The following is a 23,283-nucleotide window of genomic DNA, read 5'->3' on the forward strand; positions in this document are numbered from 1 at the left end:
CCTTCATAATATCTACGTTTATATTTAACATTCTGGAGGGCGTAAGTCACTCAATTTTAAAAGTATGATATGTGTTTATATGAACTTTTTTCATCAGAATGATGCCATAAATCATATCCTACAGTATTGTACAGGGACATTATTTTATTTTTACTTCAATTTTTATTGTACCTGAGTTTTTGAATGTACTTCACTCCCACCCCTTCTACTAATGAAGTTCAACCGTCCTCCACACAGATCCAAGACCGCATGTACAGTCATAGCAGCCTTACGGTCATAGTAAACAGTACGTTCCAAAAATATGTTCGCGTTTTCCAGTGACGAAAGAGCTTTCAATATTGCATCATTTTCCATTTGCCTACGTCGCATCCCCTGCTTCTATTCGCCTCTCTGTAAATGCTAGTGGCTAGGCTGTCTTAGCTCTTTTCTGAGAACATTAATTTCTGTTAGAAATTGGATCTCTACGTAATATTATAACCATACAATTGTTTAAAATAACTTAAATAAAAGAGCCTAGTTAAGTAATTAACTGTCACGTGATTTCCTCCCTTTCTACGACGCTGCGACGTAACCACTTGGACGGACAGTAGATAGCATGTCTGAGTAATTTTATCTTTTCGGATCGGGCAGAAGTGAAAATTGAATTTACAGTACGTAAGGTCTCTTTTATAGAGTAGGTACAGAATTATTTCAACATGAGTTACTGCTACGAAGTACGAACCTGGTAATTGGAATTACGTACAATAGTCTATAGTGCGATAATATGCACATTAGAACTAAAGCCTGTATCGAAATGAACGGCCACCATTTTCAAAAATGTGTTTAAATATCCATATTATGATTATTTTTCAATTTAACTTCAAGTGTACGCTAATGTGCTGTCGACAGTATAATATACACTCATAATGAATAAGCCCGCATGGAAAGCTCAGTTCGTGAGTAAAAACACCCATTGTTAATACTATACTGTATTTTGATTAAACAAAAACCTAATGAAAATTAACAAACTCAAAATCGCGATATTTCCTAGTTTACGTAAATGGATGAACTACTTTTCTTCCCTCCTATACCTAGTAAAGTGATTTGTTTGTATATTACGCCAGTATCATCGAACTCCAGTCGTGGAAGGGGTAGCAAACGGTGTTTCCGGTTCTTAATCGCTGATCCAAAGGTATAGCCAGGTTAATATTAGAAATGTTAGTAAAAATAAAACGATGTCCCTGTACAATCTTTGTTTATCACTCTGTATACAGTAGGTTATTACATTTTTTTCAAATAGTTCGGTCATCCCTTCATGTTAGCTTTTACAGTATTATTAGCACAGAAATATGACCTACGTGATACTGTCTTTGTTGTTATCTGTAGGCTAGTGTTGCCAAGCTGTAACCAAAAATCCCTACTGCCCTTATAAAATATCCCTCCTTCACGCAAAAAAGCCTACAACAATTATTTTTATGTAACATAAGTAAATTATAAATAAACTGTGTATCAATTAATAAATAATAACAAAATACGGATCTCGGTCAGATCCAACTATATCTCAGACTTTTTAAGTGTTGGATTTTTCACAATTTTGCTATGTTGAAAAACGTTCTGATTGATTTGTACAAAGTGATCCATTAAATTAAAACTACGATTATGTTCAACTAAGGTAGGTGTATCAAACAAGGCCCACCTAAAGTTTGGGTCTTTGTTTTTAATGGTTAAATATGGGAAATCGTTATTTTCTGTGTTCACAGTTGAGTTAGTACTCTCTTCGAAAAAAAAAAATGTTGTAAATATATGTTTTTTATATTTTGATCGTGGTAATTACTTCAAAATTAATTGACTTGCTGGCCTTATTGAAAGCATAGGTTCTAAATAAGGCCCAGGACTGTCTACATCGTTGTTGATCACAGAGATGTTTGGATATTCTTCACTGTTAATAACTACTGATGTTAGATCAGTGATATCATCAGGATTATCAACTTTGCCTCTTCGTTGGATGACAGGTCTGGTACATCTGCATTTGAACCTGAGTTTCTTTCAATAGATCGCAGATTCAGGAATAGCTAAGGAAAAATTCCTGTTCCTCGAAACCTAGCAATCAAATTACCTGAAGTCATTGCTCTGAGCAAGCAGATGAAAACAGTTCACCAAATCGTGTTCACATTTCTTCCACCAAACAAGGTCCACCTGAGCCTTAGTAGAGACCTGCAGTTTTTCTACAGTCTGTTGCTAGCTGCTCCCTCGCCACCAGCTATATATTAAATCTAATTATATTAGCTTTAAAAGGAATAAAACAGCTTTCGAAAAATGTATAGTCTAATACAGGGGGCGTCAAGTGACTACACTCTCGGGCGTGCGTACAAACCCTCAAGCCCTGACGTACTGCTGCGGGCAAGGGAAGCTGCTTCCACAGTGGCGGAGCTAAGAACTTGTACTGTATGTGAAGCAAATTTGTGATAAGAATATAAATTAACTTCAGTTTTTAATTGAAGTACATTTTCACTGTTAATTGCACTATACTCAAAACACTACTCTACATAATTTGGTACAGTTAACTATATACGAAATAAATTCTTGCATGTTTGCACAATAATGAAACAAAACAAAATATACACTTTTATACAGATTAACATACTACGAAATAAAACTGTACACTGTTTGTCTCCTTCTCATTGCTATACAATTCAATTAACAAAATAAAACAACAGTAAAAACGTTATTATTCAAATACAATTCTGTAATATTAGTACTTTTTCTTATATATCAGAGATCCGCGGCGATTTTTGCAGTTTTTTGTTAGTAAGCAGCTTTTCAATTCGTAGAGCTTTTGTTTTAGTACCAGCCAATCGCAAACATGCTTTCAGTGTTCATCACTTAGTTGGCTTCTGTGACGTGACTTTGTAAACTTCATTAAAGAAAACAGTGTTTCGCATACGTAGGTTGTACCGAACATGCACAACGTTCTTGCAGCAAGATTTTGCAGTTTAGGAAACCTTTCTCGTGGAAAACAAGTATAGAAATGGTTAATACTTTTCTGTTTTGATACTTATCCTTTAGCTCAATATCGCTTTCTAAATCAAGTATTTCTAATTGTGGTTCAGCAGGAATATCCAGGACACTCACTGAAAAAGGTGTTGTAAATATCTGAAACTGTTGTTCAAGATCTCTAATATCCTCAAATCTACGTTCGAAACTTCGCACAATTGTTGCATTATTCTTAATATATTCTTTCAAGGCTTCTAACAAGTTTCCCATGTACATCCATAAATAACGCAATTTCATTCCTAAGTGGGAGAAAACGTTCCAGAACTTTTTCTCGACTTAACCACCTTACCTCGGTGTGGAAGAGTAAATCCCCATACTCATTGTTAATATCATCAAGTAGTGCCCTGAACTCCATGTGATTAAGTCCTTTAGACCTTATGAAATTAATTGTTCGCACAACAACATCCATTACATTGCTAAGGTTCATGTTTTTAGCACAAATATTCCTGGTGCAAAATGCAGTGCACCGGTGCCCCCAAGCGACCTCGATAGGTTCCACCACTGACAGACTGCAGTGTACAAGTGTACTGCCCGCAGTGGAAGCCGTAAGCAGACCTGTATGCCCTCTCGCGATCTTGACTCGACCTGGCGGAGCCTGGTCTAATACCTGAAATATTACTTATAATTGACTGCAGAAATACATAAAAACTGCACTTTCCATAATTAGCCAAACAACTCAACATACAGCAACATACAATGGCGGCAAACCAGTTACAACTGACATGTGATATTAGCACTGTAAAATGCTGAGTAGTAGAGTAGACGCAAGAAGAGCTTGCCATGGTAAGCCGCGCGAACTTTCGGAAACGTTCGGGTGCACTCGACCTCGCTTTGATTCGATTGGCAAACTGTCGACAGTTCTCAGTCGTCTGCTGGCTTGATGTTTCGAGTGAGATTTATCACAGCACATTGTAACGTAACCTCACAGTCTACTATATACAGTCGCGAAGTTCAATATGTACTAAAAATGCAAACATTGGTAGTTGCCCACCACTAGGATCGCTACTATCGCCTCATCATCGCAGATCTCTCTCCTAGTAGACGACAAAATATGTTACACTTTCGTTGTGTTCTTTTGGAAAAATTAACACCTTCCTTCCATTGTTGAAATATTAAATGCATAAAGTTAATTTATTATTTTAATGAAGTATATTAAATTCCACCATAAACTCGAAGATACCTGCAAGAAATAGGTTAATATTATTTTTGTTTGTGCAAAACGAACTGAAATTTACTATAATCGCTTCACTCATTCAAGATTATAGCGATAATTAACTATGAAACCAATAAATATTAATTTGCATTCCCCTTTACAACAATAATAATGGAAATATGAATTAATGACGTAACTTACGTGTACCGGTACTTGTAGTGTAGGCTTACGTAGTTAACAAAGTGGGATGAGGTTAAGCAATAATAATCACACCAGAATTGGAAATGAAACGTGATCAATAAATTTTATTGTAACAGACTTTTTCTACGGCTCTAGTAAAGTAACAAATAAAAATAACAACAAAATTAACAGCTATAATTAAAAACATATCCTTTGAAAAAAAAAAGTAGGCCTAAGCAATAATAATCCCACCAGAATTGAAAATAAAACGTGATCAATAAATTTCATTAAAACAAACTTAATTTTTCTACGTCTATAGTAAAATATTATTATTCCAATTATTGTATTTTAGCCATTAACATTTTTATTACAACCAATAACGAACATTTCACAAGCATCAATGTGAAATACGCAACGAGCTAGCACTCGATGGAAATACGACACAGTCCAAAGTCGACCGTGGACAGTCTATTGTTTCTAGTTGCTAACCGCTTGGAGCGCTTTATCACGAGATTTGCAAAAAATCACCTCAAGCTTCGCGACTGTAGGCCTATATAGTAGACTGTGGTAACCTACTGTTGTCACGCCAGGAGAAGTCGCCAAAAGTACTTAGACGGGGCGGAGAGGAAACAGTCGCGCATGCGCACCGCGCTGTTCACTGCAATATTCCTGTTTCACAAACATCTACTGCACGTGTCTATGAGTCTTTGCGACTTTGTGAAAATAATAGTGGGGTTTTTATTGTAGTGTTTTATTAGTTTCAACAAGACAATTGTTTCAGTATACCGCAAATCTTTGTATTGCTTTAGTTAACCTTTGCTTTTCGTGTTAATAGTGTTGATAATAATATAGTTAATAGAATTTATGTTATTGTATACTGTTATTTAAGTTTATAGCAGTTTTTTGTTTATTGTAAATATGTCGACAAAGAGGAAACAAGGATTGACAATCTATAGCGAAGAAAGGAATATTATTAGAAGTGCAAATAATTCTGTGATGAACAAAAAGAACAACAGTGCCTTTGCATTCCTCTTACGAAACTTACAGCAAAGGTAGAAAAGTACTCTAATCTATCCAGAAAAAGAATACAGCGTATAAGGAATGAAATGAAAGACTGCACAGAAGAAAGTGCGTTGTCGACACCTGAGGGAGAAAAAAAAACGGAAACGTCCAGACTACCGAAACGCAAATGTAGAGGACTTCGACGGGAGATTGGCAAAAAAGGTATAATTGAGAATTTTTATTTGAAAAAGAAGGAGGGGCACCGGCGTAGCTCAGGACGTTGCGCGTTTGCCTGCTGATCTGCAGTTGCGCTCGGGAGTGAGTTCGATTCCCGCTTGCGCTGACTACCTGGTTGGGTTTTTTCCGAGGATCCAATGACTATTGTCATCTAGCAAATATATATACTTTAGCACAAAAATGGGTGGGCTTTGTTTGATACACCTACCTTACATTAAAAAATGCCGAAATTCTGACTTTCTTAACTTGTTCATCGTGGTTAGGTACATTTGGAGTTATTATCTGTGCATTTCGAACTGATCAAGGCCATGTACAAAAGTACAAACCACGCACGAGTCACTGAACTGAAAACTGTGAACTGAAGCACTGGTACTTCTGGCCGTCCCATCAGACTTTAGTTAAAGAGAATGGTCCAGGATTGGGGTAAACAGACGTGGCAAATGCAGTCCATTGCTTGACCTTGATCCGCCTGTTCGAAATTGCACAATTAATAGTGTACCGGTACTATTATTTTTATGCTTAAAACATATTTAATTAGTGCTGCATTCTCAGTGTGAGCTTTTGATAAACCGTGTTTTAAGAGTTCACTTCTTCCGGCCACAAGTTCATTTTCACATGCTTTACATTGAGCACAGGATCTTCTGATGTCATCACTTCATCCAGTATTCTTCAGGAATATTTCAGTTGTTCGCAGTATAGAAGGAGTAACGTCCGCTAATAGGGATATCCTGAAGTAGCACAAACAGATAGCGCGCGTGTACTTTGAGGGATGCGCTTTGCGTGTGCATTTGTTTTTCGGTATACGAACATTGAGGATTACGTTGTGTTTTAGTATATTAAATACTCTCAAAAACAACTCAAAATGCCAAATTTTTGTTGTGTTCCTATATGTAAAAACCAGGAAAAGCTTTTTGCCTTCAATCAGGTCCCGAAATATTCTATATATATATATGGGAAATGCGTGTTATTATTCGGTTGAGAAGCTTTTATCATCCAGTCTGCTGTCCAAAAATCTGAAAGTTAGAATTTATAAAACAGTTATATTACCGGTTCTTCTTTATGGTTGTGAAACTTGGACTCTCACTTTGAGAGAGGAAAAGAGATTAAGGGTGTTTGAGAATAAGGTTCTTAGGAAAATATATGGGGCTAAGAGGGATGAAGTTGCAGGAGAATGGAGAAAGTTACACAACGCCGAACTGCACGCATTGTATTCTTCACCTGACATAATTAGGAACATTAAATCCAGACGTTTGAGATGGGCAGGGCATGTAGCACATATGGGCGAATCCAGAAATGCATATAGAGTGTTAGTTTGGAGACCGGAGGGAAAAAGACCTTTGGGGAGGCCGAGACGTAGATGGGAGGATAATATTAAAGTGGATTTGAGAGAGGTGGGATATGATGATAGAGACTGGATTAATCTTGCACAGGATAGGGACCGATGGCGGGCTTATGTGAGGGCGGCAATGAACCTTCGGGTATTTTACAATGGAATGATACTACAGTAAACTCTCGATGAACGGAAATGTTTATTATCTAGGAAGATCCTAGTTGGAATCTCCTGGTAGAGGAGCAGAGAAGGCCTGACAGCCTTATCTCTACCAGGTTAAATAAATAAATACTAAATACTAATCCTTCCCTATTGGAGCTGCATATCCTGTTTATCGCGTACGGTATCTACTTACAATACTTATGGTTAAAGAGGCAATGTTCATCTTCAACAAAGATCCTTTTTTATTTTTATTCATGTACCTCGTTCTCAAAGTTCTGGTTTAGGTTCATGAACTTTCAGTTTACTCGTATCTATATTCTGCATACTGCAGATTTCTCCATCTATCTCATAAGGGCAATAGCTCAGTATTATACAAGTTTACGCTATTATTTATTGTAAATTAAATTAGGTTATGTCATAAGAAAATACTGAATTATATTAAATTATACTATGTTATACAGGGACATCATTTTATTTTTACTAACATTTTTAATATTAACCTTTAGAGAACCGGAAACACCGCTTGCTCCCCCCCTCCAAGACTGGAGTTCGATGATACTGGCGTAAAACACAAATCACTCTACTAGATATAGGAAGGAAGAAAAGTATTTCATCCATTTACGTAAACTAGGAAATATCGCGATTTTGAGTTTGATAATTTTCATTAGGTTTTTCTTTAATCAAAGTACAGTACTGTATTAAGAATAACTGTTTTTACTCACGAAGTGAGTTATCCATGCGAACGTATTCATTATACAGTGTATATTATACTGTCTACGGCACATTAGCATACAATATAGAGAAAGAAGTTAAATTGAAAAATAATGATAATATGAATATTTAAACACAATTTTGAAAATGGTGGCCGTTCATTTCGATACAGGCTTCAGTTCTTTTGTGCATATTATCGCACTATAGACTATTGCATCTAATTCCAATTGCCAGTTTCGTCCTTCGTACTAGTAACTCATGTTGAAATAATTCTGTACCTACTCTACGTACTGTGAATTCAATCTTCACTTCTGCCCGACCCGAAAATATAAAATTACTCAGACATGCTATCTACTGTCCGTCGAAGTGGTTATGCCGCAGGATTGTAGAAAGGGAGGAAATCACGTTACAGTTAATTACTTAACGAGGCCCTTTTATTTAAGTTAAATTAAACAGCTGTGTAATATTACGTAAACTTCCAATTCCTAAGAGAAATTAATGTTTTCAGAAAAGAGCTAAGACAGCCCAGCTATTACAGAGGGGCGAGCAGAAGCAGGTGGGGGAAATCGGGATGCGACGTAGGCAAACGGACAGTACCTGTGCGAAAATATGATTCAATATTGAAAGCTCCTTCGTCACTGGAAAACGCGAACATATTTCTGGAACGTACTATACTCAGCAACTCAGTACTGCTTACTATCTGCGGTCTTGGTTCTGTGTGGAGTTGGAACTTCCTTAGTAGAAGGGGTGGGAGTGAAGTACATTCATAAACTCAGGTACAATAAAAATTGAAGTAAAAATAAATTGATGTCCCTGTACAGAATAATTATAAATACAATTTTCACACCCACAGAAAACCAACAAGCTGGAGAACGTACTCAACTGTAGCATAAGACAAAATATAGCCCTGTGCCGCATGGAACGCTCCTGCCATCTAACGGTAAACCTTCGCATAAGATATCCCTATTGTGAGTAAGACGTCATCTTTGTAATCATCGGTATCAACCATCATTACCACGGAAACAGAGGAAGCACAATTTTATATTGCTTAGAAAGAACAGGACATTACATACACATGAATGAAAGATATCTGTACAGTGGAGTTGCGACTATCTGACACGATTTTGCGTTTGTTGTGGGGAGAACTCGTGTTTTGTATACATTTAAAATAAAAACCGAGAGTTGTGTGCTAATTATAATTAAGTGACGGAAATAAATTCGGGATTGCATACACTGAAATGTAGGTAGACCTATAAATTGATGTATTTACTCATTGTTGATGTGCATTTTATATGTTTGGAACTGTATTTTCGTTTTAATTTGCTTTTAGCGTTTGGTCGTTGATCAAAAACTTCTCGTATGTTTTGTTCCATTACCACTAATTATATAAACAATCCCATTTACGAAAACATAGTTTCAAATATGGTTCTCTATTGTATGATATTTTCCGTTATTTCGCTTCACTTCCGGTATCGTTTAGGCTTGAAAATAGTCTACTGTACATTTGTGTATATACAGGGTGGAAAGAAAAAGAGTTAGAGTACTTTACACAAGTTGAGGAGCTCCAAAACAAAGTCCGTTAAGTTCACTTCTAATCTTAACTGAGTTTCAAAGGGATTCACATTCTCGGAAAAGTCCCACATCGGGTTTGGGACTCGATTCGAATGGAAATATTTGAGTTAGAAGGGAATGGAATTTGTGCGTGATGTAGGATCCTTCCATTCAAATACCTGGGAGCAACAGTAACAAATATAAATGATACTCGGGAGGAAATTAAAAAGATTATAAATGTGGGAAATGTCTGTTATTATTCGGTTGAGAAGCTTTTATCATCCAGTCTGCTGTCAAAAAATCTGGAAGTTAGAATTTATAAAACAGTTATATTACCGGTTGTTCTTCATGGTAATGAAACTTTGACTCTCACTTTGAGAGAGGAACATAGGTTAAGGGTGTTTGAGAATAAGGTGCTTAGAAAAATATTTGGGGCTAAGAGGGGTGAAGTTACAGAAGAATGGAGAAAGTTACACAACACAGAACTGCACGCATTGTATTCTTCACCTGACACAATTAGGAACATTAAATCCAGACGTTTGAGATGTAGCACGTACGGGCGAATCCAGAAATGCATATAGAGTGTTAGTTGGGAGGCCTGAGGGAAAAAGACCTTTAGGGAGGCCGAGACGTAGATGGGAAGATAATATTAAAATGGATTTGAGGGAGGTGGGATATGATGATAGAGACTGGATTAATCTTGCTCAGGATAGGGACCAATGGCGGGCTTATGTGAGGGCGGCAATGAACCTCCGGGTTCCTTAAACGCCAGTAAGTAAGTAGGATCCTTCCTAGATTATGAATCAGTTTCAAACTCTGTTACGTATGGAGATGGACTTAATTGGTTTTGTTTCAGACCTCCTGAGCTATAGATAAGGTCATTGGGAACAAATTTTGTCATATCCCGTTTTTGGTACGACTAATAATCTACTGAGAATTTTGAGTTTTTGAGAAAATGAAGTGAAACAGGTAACAACGTTTCAGAAGAGAAATAGCTGTACTCACTTCTTCACATAGGAACTGCCACGATGAATGAATGCAAGCGCGTTGAGCTTATAAGGCAAGGAGCCTGCGTTCGAATTCCGTCGATCCACCATGAATTTATAATTTGTGTTGGGCAGGCTCGTAATCCAGACACTACACGTCCATTGTTTCACCTATAGATGTTGTACTCTATAATATCCTCGGCTTGGAATGTACTATAGGCCTAAGCAGTAACGTGAGCCAGGAAGTTGAAAGGAGGATAGCAATGGCCAAGGAAGGTTTTAATAGAAGAGCATCTTCTGCGGACCTCTGGAAAAAAGAACAAAGGAAGAAACTAGTGAAGTGCTTTGTGTGGAGAATGGCATTGTATGCAGGAGAAACGTGGGTATTACGACGAAGTGAAGAGAAGCGAATAGAAACATTTGAAACGTGAATATGGAGAAGAATGGATTGTGTGAAGTGGACAGACAGAATAAGAAATGAAGCTGTGTTGGAAAGAGTGGTGAAGAAAGAATGATGCTGAAACTGATCAGAAAGAGAAAAAGGAATTGGTTAGGTCTCTGGCTGAGAAGAAACTGTCAACTGAAGGATGCACTGTAAGAAATGGTGAACGGGAGAAGAGTTCGTGACAGAAGAAGATATCAGATGATAGACGACATTAAGATATATGGATCATATGAGGAGACAAAGAGGAAGGCGGAAAATAGGAAAGATTGGAGAATGCTGGATTTGCAGTGAAAGACCTGCCCATGGGTAGAACACTTATGTATGTACCCAATGTATGTATGTATGCATGCATGTATGTATGTAGTCGACCTGGTTGGCGAGTTGGTATTGCACTGGCGTTCTATGCCCAAGGTTGCGAGTTCGATCCCGGGCCAGATCGATGGCATTTAAGTGTGCTTAAATACGACAGGGTCATGTCAGTAGATTTACTGGCATGTAAAAGAACTCCTGCGGGACAAAATTTAGGCACATCCGGCGACGCTGATATAACCTCTGCAGTTGCGAGCGTCGTTAAATAAAAACATAACATGTATGTATGTATGTATGTATGTATGTATGCATATCCTCAGTATACAGAGTGGAAGAGGACATTATTTCATATGATTCCTAGAACAACGATGAAACAAAAAAGGATAACACTATCTTGTTCATTTGCAGATAGTTTTCAAAAAATAAAAACTTTTTTTTTTTTTAAAGGGAAGTATAGAGCTGTAGAATAAGCTATTTAAGATTGTGTTGCAGTTTTTGTAGCCTAATTTAGTCATAGTGATAGTCGAAACGATTCACACATCAATATAATCCCAATCAGTTCTTTGAAATTTATTGAATAAAATGTCATTACAGAGACTTCCATTCATTTGGAAATTAATACCACAGTTAAGTAATTACTTTAGAATTACAATTAGGTAGTTAAATTTACTATTTCGTCTTTATACTCCTCGCATTTATTAATAACCCCTATTTGTTTACGAGTACCTATGTAGTAATGAATTCAATATTATGTTACGTTCGTTCCGCTTAATGTTTCATCACTGCTGGCTGGATACGAAACTACTTTGTTTTAAACATATTGTAATATCAGTTATCCATTGTCTACTGTAATTAATGACGTCGAATGTGAAACGCATAAACGTTTCACATTAAAAAGGAATACGGAAAATGTAAAATGTTTAACTTGCTTTACGTCATAAATGCTTGCGATAGAATTTTGCATGGTTTATAGGTATGTGTTGTACTTCTATAATGCATCGAGCAACTTGACCTTTAGTGAGTGGAGTTGAGGGTTCGTTTCCTGGTAGAAATGGAGCAGTTTCTCCCTCGCCATCATTTCTGGGGGCTAACCCAGCCTCCTGTTCAACGTATACATTGACGCTTTCCCGGCGAGAGGTAGTGAAAAGGAGGGGAGAACGAGCTAGGAGTTCAACTGGACCACACCTCTGTCTAGGAATGCAATACCGTGTACCTCCATGCCCCCTATACACCTACGTAGTGCATCATACATGCGAAAGAATTTTATCTCAATGTTTAGCCTGTTTTGTAAATTTGGCAGTATAATAAATGATAGAATAGCGGATTTCATAAAGCAGATATGGAAATAAAATTTAGTAAATATTGTCTGTTCTTGTAAGGTTTAAAATTTAACTTTACATTTTACATTAACTGCGAAGTATCTTCTTAGTTGTATGAACTATCATTTAACGTTTAAAAAATATCCATTTTCGTTTAGTTTTTAATGTATCATTCTGGTATTACGTTACGAAATGCGATGTGAAATATTTTCATATTTGTTTGTGCGATCTGTTAGCAGATTATAAATATATAAACTAAAATTCATTTTATTTCATCATGTAGGTATAATTTTCGTATGCATCCTTTTATTGTTTATGGACTGTGCTGCGAAATATATTCATATTTTAAGCGATGAATTGACAGATTTTAAGATGCAAATGCACATTTAATTTTAATTCTTAAGTTTAGAAGCTTTCAAAATGTTTTGGAGGTTACGTTACGTCATGAAATGTGAAGTGAAGTATCTTCCTCGTATGAACGATCGATAAAGACATGTTTTATTTCTGTCTTAACGCTGTAAAATGCAAAACTGAAAAGCCTGCACTTCTGTTTGATTGACGAACTAATATACATTAAGAAAGATAAACTATTTTAATATCATTTGTTGTATTCTCGTAAGAATTTGAATATGGCTAATATTGCATTGTGAAATAAAAATTGAAATACTTAAAAATAATTTTAATTACTATTCCATATTTTCTTAAGATTTCGAGTGAGTCTTTCCACTGTTAGGTTATGATTCACGAAGTGAAATATTTTCATATACCGACGTATATAAAAAAAAAGAGAGAGATTGGTTTTATTTCATGTTGGATTTATTTCTAATCTTCCGTTACGAAATGTAATGTGAAATATGTCCATATTTCTGTGAACGATGAATTAAAATGATTATTTTAATAGATAACATGCTTAATTTTGTGAAGTTTTTGGTATTATGTTTGTACTCGTACGTTTTGATATCTCTTGTGGGCGGGCAAAAAGGCTTAAGTCACTCTATGCAAAATTCACAGGTGGAATTAGCCTAACAAATATTTAAAGAACTGCTATAAATCCGAAAAGTGACATGTTTCGGCTATTTCATGATTTTCTTTATTTTTTGACGTCACTTGTTTTAAAATCTCTTTTAGGAAATGGGTTTAATAAAGGAAATCTTATATCACAAGAGTCCACACCTATGGAGTAACGGTCAGCGCGTCTGGCCGCGAAACCAGGTGGCCCGGGTTCGAATCCCGGTCGGGACAAGTTACCTGGTTGGGGTTTTTTCCGGGGTTTTCCCTCAACCCAATACGAGCAAATGCTGAGTAACTTTCGGTGCTGGACCCCTGACTCATTTCATCGGCATTATCACCTTCATTTCATTCAGACGCTAAATAACCTGGATGTTGATACAGCGTCGTAAAATAACCCAATAAAATAAAAATTATATCACAAGAATAATGACTTAAGTCCTCTTGCCCGCCCACCGGAGATATATTAACTGAAATATCAGTAGATTAACGATCAATTAACGGATTTAACGATTTCAGAATATACTTAAATTTTAGTTCTTCATATGTAACTTTTTCGTAAGATTTTCTTCATATATTTCTGCTCTAACGTTGTGAAAAGTAAAGACAATTATCTCGATATATGTATGGACGATCAATTAACGGATTTAACGATTTCAGAATATACCTAAATTTTAGTTCTTCATATGTAACTTTTTCGTAAGATTTTCTTCATATATTTCTGCTCTAACGTTGTGAAATGTAAAGACAATTATCTCCATATATGTATGAACGATCAATTAACGGAATTAACGATTTGAAAATGTATATTTTAGTTCTTCATATGCAATTTTTTCGTAAGATTTTCTTAATATTTTTCTGATCTTACGTTATGAAATGTAAAGAGAATTTTCTCCATATATGTATGAACGATCAATTACTTACTTACTGGCTTTTAAGGAACCCGGAGGTTCATTGCCGCCCTCACATAAGCCCGCCATTGGTCGCTATCCTGAGCAAAATTAATCCAGTCTCTACCATCATATCTCAACTGCCTCAAATCCATTTTAATATTATCCTCCCATCTACGTCTCGGCCTTCCCAAAGGTCTTTTCCCCTCCGGCCTCCCAACTGACACTCTATATGCATTTCTGGATTCGCCCATAGTGCTACATGCCCTGCCCATCTCAAACGTATGGATTTTAGGTTCCTAATTATGCCAGGTGAAGAATACAATGCGTGCAGTTCTGCGTTGTGTAACTTTCTCCATTCTCCTGTAACTTCATCCCTCTTAGCCCCAAATATTTTCCTAAGAACCTTATTCTCAAACACCCTTAATCTCTGTACCTCCCTCAAAGTGAGAGTCCAAGTTTCAGAACCATAAAGAACAACCGGTAATATAACTGTTTTATAAATTCTAACTTTCAGATTTTTTGAACAATTAACGGAATAAAAATATTTTTTTGTTCTTGATTCTAATTTTGTTTTAAGATTTTCAGCATATCTTGTCAGTCTTATGAAATTTTAAGTGAAATATCTACATATTTATATAAAGGATCAGTTAATGGGTTCAAAAGTATTTATTTTAATACGTTAGGCCTATAGCCTATGCCACATTTTTTTATAACAGTCTCATATGTTTCTATTTCTACTTCTTCATGCTTGTATTAATAGTTAATTAAAGGATTAAAACTAATTTTAAAGAACAATGTCCTGTATTTTTGCGAGGTTTTGAATGTACATCTTTCCACCGATATGTTATGGTGTGTGAAGTGAAATATCTTCATATTTGTATGCTCTTTGGAGATTGTGCGCATACTCGCCTGGCGGGTTTGCCGAAGGTAGCAAAATCTAGGGGCAAGCGGGGCCGTCCGGCAGCTGCTTCGGTGACGTTGACGCCGGCATTGATAGGTTATATCGCCGTGCCTAGTATATATAGGTCGATGAGGCGGGACGGGTGTGACCTAGTTTTCGGGAGGGGGTTGTCCCTCAGTCTTCAAACATTTCTGGTGGTGTAAGAATGACAACCGGCCTGTCCCGGGAAGTTAAAATGTGAATCCTGCCCTCGGCAGTAGTGTGTCGGCTGGTACATGATGGATTAGACCGCATCTGGTCCTGAATCATTAGCTGCTTGTGTGTGATGTGATTGGTGGTGTGGAGGCTACAAACTACAGCTCGTGTCGGGATTTCACATGCAATTTGTGGAGCAATAGCTTTCATGCAGACTGTGTGACGTAAGTAATATTAAAAATGCTGCTGCTAGTGGTGTACATTATCATGTCGATACCGTCAGAGTGTTTCATGTACTACGTATAAGCGATCCCAAGCTGAAACTGTTGGAAGTTGGAATCAGGTTGCTACTCAGGGGCAAAGGCCTTCAGAACGAAACAAATATGGAAGTTTTTGTTGTTATTTTACTTTCCCATTATATGAGACATAAAGGAAAAATGTTGTGATATTTTAGAAAAAAACTGCCAATATATTCACGTAAATGCTTGTATTTAGCTGTTTTTGTTGTTTCACTATGTGAGATATAAAGAAAAAATATTGTGTTATTGTAGGAGGGGGGAAAGTACCAACATATTCACGTAAATGCTTGTATATTTAGTTAATTTTGCTTTTTCATTATGTTAAATATAAAGAAAAACTATTGTGAAATTATAGACAAAAATCAGTCCCAATATTTTCACGGAATTGCTTGTTTTTAATTATTGTTTTTGCTTTTTCATTATAAGAAATATATAGAAACTGTTGTGTTATCTATTGTGGAAAAAGTTTAGTCCCAAGAGTTTCACGGAAGTACTCGTTTTTAGTTGTTATTTTTGTTATTTCATTACATGAGATACAGAGAAGGTTATTATGACATTGCAGAAAAGAATCAGTCCCAAGATTTTCATTATTCATTATGTGAGAGATAAAAAAAAACATTGTGATATTGTAAAAAAACAGTCCTAAGATTTTCACGGAAATGCTTCTTTTTTAATTGTTATCTTTGCTTTTCCATTATGTGACATAGCAAGAAAAACTATTGTGATATTGTAGAAAAAAAGTTCAATATTTTCATGAAGTGCTCGTTTTTTGCCTTTTTTTTTTTTCGTTTTTTTTTATTATGTGAGATATAAAGAAAAATCATTCTGGTATTGTAGAAGATCAGTTGCAATATTTTTGCATCAATGCTTGTGTTTGGTTAATAATTTTGCTTTTTCATTGTGTGAGATATAAAGGAAAACTCTTGTGATATTGTAGAAAAGACGAGTATCCCAATACTTTCAATGAAATGCTAGTTTTTAGCACAATTTTTGCTTTTCATTATGGGAAGTGTAAAACAAGAACTATTGTGATGTTGGAGGAAAAATTGTCCCAATATTTTCACGGAAATGCTCGTTTTTAGTTATTATTTTAGCATTTTCATTAAGTGAGATTTAAAGAAAAACTATTTGTTATCTTAGAAAAGATTCTGTCCCAAAATTTTCGTTTTTAGTTATTATTTTCGTTTTTTTTTTCATTATATGAGCTACAAGGAAAAACTATTGTACTATTGTAGAAAAAATAATATTCAAGATTTTCACGAAAATGCTCGTTTTTATTTTTCATTATGTGAGATATAAAGAGAAACTATTGTGAATATTGTAGGAAAAGAATCAGTCACAAGTTTTTCACAAAAATGCTCGTTTTCAGTTATAATTTGTGCTTTTTCGTTATGTGACAAGCATGGCCATGTTTTGATTTCACCACATTTGTAATATCAGGGACAGTTTCTGAGAATTTTAATCTCTGTCATGTCCAATTTTTATACTTATTTTTTAATAAACACTGAAGAAGAAAAACAGCTTTCAACAGTACAATCTCGAGTGCTAATAGCCTTTCTGTAAATTAATTGAATTTAAGGAATTATTTTGCCATGAAAATTATTTGGAAACCGCAGGTTTTTACATGTTGTAATTAAAAATCGGGATAAAACTTAATGTTATAAAACATGTGGACAAATTTTTATGCCCGAAAAACGGGACGATTCTGATTAATCGGGACATATAGTCAGTGTAGACACAACCCAAGAAAATTAAACTCGTCTGCTGATTCTATTTTCTAATGCCAAAAAAAGTATACTTGTTGTTAATTTACTCCCACCTCTTTTGTTTTCTGCACATTATTTTTAAAGTAATAATGTATTCGGTATCTGCTTTAAGGTCATTTAATTTCATTTCTGTTTCATTAAAACTCTTCAGTCGTTATGCAGAAATCTGCAGAATCTAGGTCTTCCAATGCGTTTTGCAATAACGCATTCTCTGTTTTTCACAACCTATTGTGAATACCACATTACATTTGTTGGTCGTCCGGGGCGGTCCCGCGGTTACCACGCTGGCCGTTGGGGTTTCGGGGTTCGCGGGTTCATACCCGGCCGGGGGAGATCGATTTTAAAGGGCGGTAAAATGCCTAGGATGGCTTTCTCCGGGAATGAGTTAAACCTTTGAGGTAGATGTCACAAATAGGGACCGGATTTTTATGTAATATCAAGGTGTGAAATTTGTACATATTTATGTAAGAAAAATAAGCTGAATATGTACCAAAATATGTAAAATCATGAAAATATTTAATATCAATATCTGCGCTGGTTTGTATTGTTAAGCCTAGATATTTGTAGTCTGGTACAATTTTTAACTTTCTGTTCTTCATGACGATTTCTACTGTTTCTGGTGCTCCTCCGCCGTTACTGAGTATCATCATTTCTGTCTTGTTCACATTTATATCAAATTTGTTTTTAGTGCACCATTTTACCGTGATGATTATTGTTTCTTGTAACTTTGTAAGGTCTTTAGACCCTACTACTATGTCGTCCGTTTATACGTATGAGATTCTTCCCTTCTTGATTTTTACAATACAAAGTAATTGTATGAGAAGGGTTACCTTTTGTTCATTCATATTTACAGTGGGCGGTAAGGGGTGAGTGCCTCTTTTATTTCCTAGAACTAAGATGTTATGTTTCGTCCCGAAATATATCCTTTCTCGAGTAGATAAAAAGACTTTTTAAATCTGTGTATTTCAAATTGTAAACTTCCCCAGCAGAAGTTTTCTTTTTCCTTTTAAAGAAGTAAAAATGAATAAAACCCCTAAATATGTAGATTTATGTAATCCCAAGCCATAATATGTAATGTGAGGTAAATATGTAAACATATGTAGTATCAAATTTTAATATATTAATGGTAATTACAAGATTCGCAAAGATTTGTTATTTATATACTGTTAGGTTGAAAGGAATATAATATGTAATTGCGTAAAAATCCGGGGCCTAGTCATAAATTAAGGTATGTAAGAAAATCGGGAAAATGTAAATTCGTCCGATGGAAATAATTACCTATAATCTGACATATAGACTCGTCCGCATTCCTATTAAATATCGGTATCATGGAAGTGTAAACTCGTCCGCGTACCTACTTAATGTCAGTATCATGGAAATGTAAACTCGTCCGAATGTTAAAGAGAACATTTTCCTTCCCATTTTATCAGGCTTAGGACTGGCGAGTGGTATGGTTAAAAATTGTTTCTCATGAAAAGAAGTAATTTTAATAAAATCTACCATGAACAAATTTCCTGCTTTATAATTTTCTAGGGCTTTGCATAGGCTATACGCAGTTGCTTATTCCTGGTAGCTCGTTTCATTATTGTCTGTGTATTTATACAGGGACATCATTTTATTTTTACTTCAATTTTTATTGTACCTGAGTTTTTGAATGTACTTCACTCCCACCCCCTTCTACTAATGAAGTTCAACTGTCCTCCACACAGATCCAAGACCGCATATACAGTCATAGTAGTCTTACGGTCATAGTAAACAGTACGTTCCAAAAATATGTTCGCGGTTTCCAGTGACGAAAGAGCTTTCAATATTGAATCATTTTCGCACAGGTACTGTCGTCCATTTGCCTACGTCGTATCCCGGTTTCTCCCACCAGCTTTTATTCGCCAGCTAGTGGCTGGGCTCTCTTAGCTCTTTTCTGAGAACATTAATTTCTGTTAGGAATTGTACGTATACGACTGTTAAAAAAACTCAATTAAAAGGGCCTCGTTAAGTAATTAACTGTCACGTGATTTCATCCCTTTCTACGACCCTAAGACATAACCACTTGGACAGACAATAGATAGTATGTCTGAGTAATTTTATCTTTTCGGGTCGGGCAGAAGTGAAGATTGAATTTACAGTACGTAAGGTACTCTTTTATAGAGTAGGTACAGAATTATTTCAGCATGAGTTACTAGTACGAAGAACGAAACTGATAATTGGGATTAGGTACAATAGACTGTAATATGCACATTAGAACTAAAGCCTCTATCGAAATGAACGGCCACCATTTTAAAAAATGTGTTTAAATATCCATATTATGATTATTTTTGTCCACACCTGTGGAGTAACGGTCAGAGCTTCTGGCCGCGAAACCAGGTGGCCGGGTTCGAATCCCGGTCGGGGCAAGTTACCTGGTTGAGGTTTTTTCCGAGGTTTTCCCCCAACCCAATACGAGCAAATGCTGGGTAACTTTCGGTGCTGGACCCCGGACTCATTTCACCGGCATTATCACCTTCATTTCATTGAGACGCTAAATAACCTAGATGTTGATACAGCGTCGTAAAATAACCCAATAAAATTAAAATGATTATTTTTCAATTTAACTTCATTCTCTATATTGTACGCGTATGTGCTGTAGACAGTATAATATACACTGCATAAAGAATACGTCCACATGGACAGCTCAGTTCGTGAGTAAAAACACTTATTGTTAATACTGTACTGTATTTTGATTAAAAAAAAATAATGAAAATGATCAAACTCAAAAGCGCAATATTTCCTAGTTTACGTAAATGGATGAACTACTTTTCTTCCCTCCTATACCTAGTAAAGTGATTTGTTTGTATAGGCCTATTACGCCAGTATCATCGAACTCCAGTCGTGGAAGGGGGTAGCAAACGGCGTTGATCCAGAGGTATAGGCAAGTTAATATTAAAAATGTTAGTAAAAATAAAATGATGTCGCTGTACTTTGTAGCTTGATGTACGTTTCTGTCTGAAATTCTTTCAAAACGTTGATAAAACCGTAAAGGTTTGGATGAGCAGTATTAAAATTCTTGTTGAAATTTGCATGAAAAGATTCACATTCGTTGGTTGTGTGGGAAACGCTATTGGAGTTACCCCGTATGTAAGTAGGCAATGTAGCATTTTCTGATATGTAATTATCAACCAAATAGTCAGGAAACTTTACTAGCCGTTCATCTTCTCGCCGTATTGATGACAGCTCAATCCCAAAACCTTCGCCAGCATCCTCAGGTTCCAAGTACACGAGGCCAAAGCAATATCCTAACCATTTTCCTATATCAGTCTTATTATTGTATTCCACAGCTAATCGAAGATGTTGAATATTTCGCTATCAGGCTTGTGAAATGTGAAATCGACAACCTGTGAGTTCGGTATGTGGCCATACGAACTTAATTGCAGAGTGTATTGCTATTTCAAAATCTGCTATTTCAAATTTCTGAAATGGCTGGTGGGTCATTTGCAAAAATTGTAAACAAACGGACGATTGATTCCTTCAAAAAAAAAAAAAAAGGTTTGAAAGCAGTGATCATTGCTTTTGCACGAAGCCAAAAAGTATACTTCGTTGCTTGTTGGTCATTCTGTACAACTTAAAGAAGAGAATCTTGAACTGGTTCTTACAAAGACTATTACACTTTTACTACGTCATACTTCTTTCGACCAATAAAATGGTACGAAAGGACGTCCTTCAACCAATAATGGCTGCGTATCGCACAATTTTATCGCGTCCCTAGCATTTGTTTAATTTTATCGCGTCCCTAGCATTTGTTTATTTTTATCACTACCCTAGCATTTGTTTCTTTGTTTGCCAACATTTCAAACTGCAGTGGTCTGGACGTCAAAAAAACAGTAAATTACAAACCACTCCAGTCGATGCACAGCACTTTCAAATATCAAATTAATTTTATTGTTGTCCACATGCCTTTACTAATTATTACAAGCATCAGATTACTATCAATTTTATCTTTGCAGTTGTCAGCAATGCGTATATAAAGCATTATTGTAAATTCATTCCTAATATCAGATTGATTTTGTCTCGGTAAACCAAAGAAAAAATATGTAACAATTAATTACGGAAACTAATATGAAGTATGCAATATTTCTCATAATATGCAGGTTTGATATAAGATAATAATTTTACATTAAATATTATTCAACATTTCTTAAGTGTTTCATATATAATTCCACATTAGTAACTCACGTTTTAAACAATAGTCCGAATCTCGCTATGTTAATATTTGTATATGTGGACGTAATTCCATCCCTCTCAGCTAGATGTCAGGTCCGCAATATTTCGCACTCACGCCAATGCTTCTAGTATACAGCTGTCCGGTATTATCATAGTAAGGTATTTGGTGGTAGTAGTAGTAGTAATACTTTCTTGGATGTGTGATCTGAAATTTCCCGTAAAACGACGAGAAATTTGGTTCATTCACTGCCGAGACGTCTGGAAGCTGTCATCCCTGCTAATGGCTTGCATACATATGATACTGAAAATACATTACAGAGACCTATTATATACATTAGTATAATGTGCCAATACTTTTTTTGAAGTCAGAAAGTATATTTTCTTTTGGAAATAATTATTTCGTGTTATTGTTGTGATTTCTGTGAAAGATTTTTAGTTTTACATTAGCCTATATTAAGGAATAAACATTTTATTTTCTTAAACTTGCCTTTATACAGATCTTATGGGGAAATCATTGAGTGTGCCAATACTTTTTGGTGCCAGTGTATATTTCTGATCGCACATTCTTTCCCCTCTGCCAAAAAATTACAAATTAACAATTTACAAATAAAAAGTAAAAGATTACAAATGCTTGTAAACTGTGTTTCACAATTCTATCTTATTAATTTGTAAAGTTTGACAAACTTCAACTAAAGAAATTTACAATAAGCATTATTTGTTGCACAATATCGCCAACGACAGTTTACAAAAATCGTTAAGGAGCAGAACTAAAGTCGCTGTATTTTACCACAATCGATAGACAAGTTTATATTTTGTACTAAAATAGATTATTCTAAGCTTGCTGATCCATATTTCACCAACAGAAAATATAAGTATTGTTAAAAAATTAAAAGTATTTAGATTTTTATATATTGGCGACAATGGAGTTTCGTGTGATGTGATTGGTCGAGTATAACAGTATGTTGATTGGTTGGTCTATTACTTAAATGACCAAAGTTAGCGCCAAATTCAGTCAAGTAAGTAACAGATTTGGCCCACGTACAAATATGTAATTTATTGATAAACTGCTGTGATATCGTATGGAAAAATGTAGGTACCAACATACTTACTTACTTACTTATTTACTGGGTTTTAAGGAACCCGGAGGTTCATTGCCGCCCTCACATAAGCCCGCCATTGGTCCCTATTCTGAGCAAGATTAATCCAGTCTCTATCATCATATCCCACCTCCCTCAAATCCATTTTAATATTATCTTCCCATCTATGTTTCGGCCTCCCCAAAGGTCTCTTTCCCTCCGGCCTCCCAACTAACACTCTATATAAATTTCTGGATTCGCCCATACGTGCTACATGCCCTGCCCATCTCAAACGTCTAGATAGGTACAAACATATTTACGTAATTGCTTGTATTTAGTTAATTTTGCTTTTCATTATGTTAAATAAAAAGATAAACTATTGTGAAATTTTAGACAAAAATCAGTCACAATATTTTTACAAGTAAAGTTTACACGTTTGTAAAATTACACTTCATTGTGAAACAAAATACTTGTAAAGTGTGCAAAATTTAATTTGTACAATACCACATCACACATTGGACAGTTTTTGGGCT

The 23,283-nt window shown here is 35.7% G+C and overlaps 1 protein-coding gene across 4 annotated transcripts in view; it reads left to right on the plus strand.

Annotated features, from left to right (window-relative positions):
* Window positions 1–23,283, plus strand: part of Efa6 (Exchange factor for Arf 6) — a 593,207-nt gene that overhangs the window by 277,383 nt on the left and 292,541 nt on the right. The window lies entirely within an intron of this gene.

The sequence above is a fragment of the Periplaneta americana genome, chromosome 4, assembly GCF_040183065.1.
Source record: "Periplaneta americana isolate PAMFEO1 chromosome 4, P.americana_PAMFEO1_priV1, whole genome shotgun sequence".
NCBI classification, from domain to species: Eukaryota; Metazoa; Arthropoda; class Insecta; order Blattodea; family Blattidae; genus Periplaneta; species Periplaneta americana.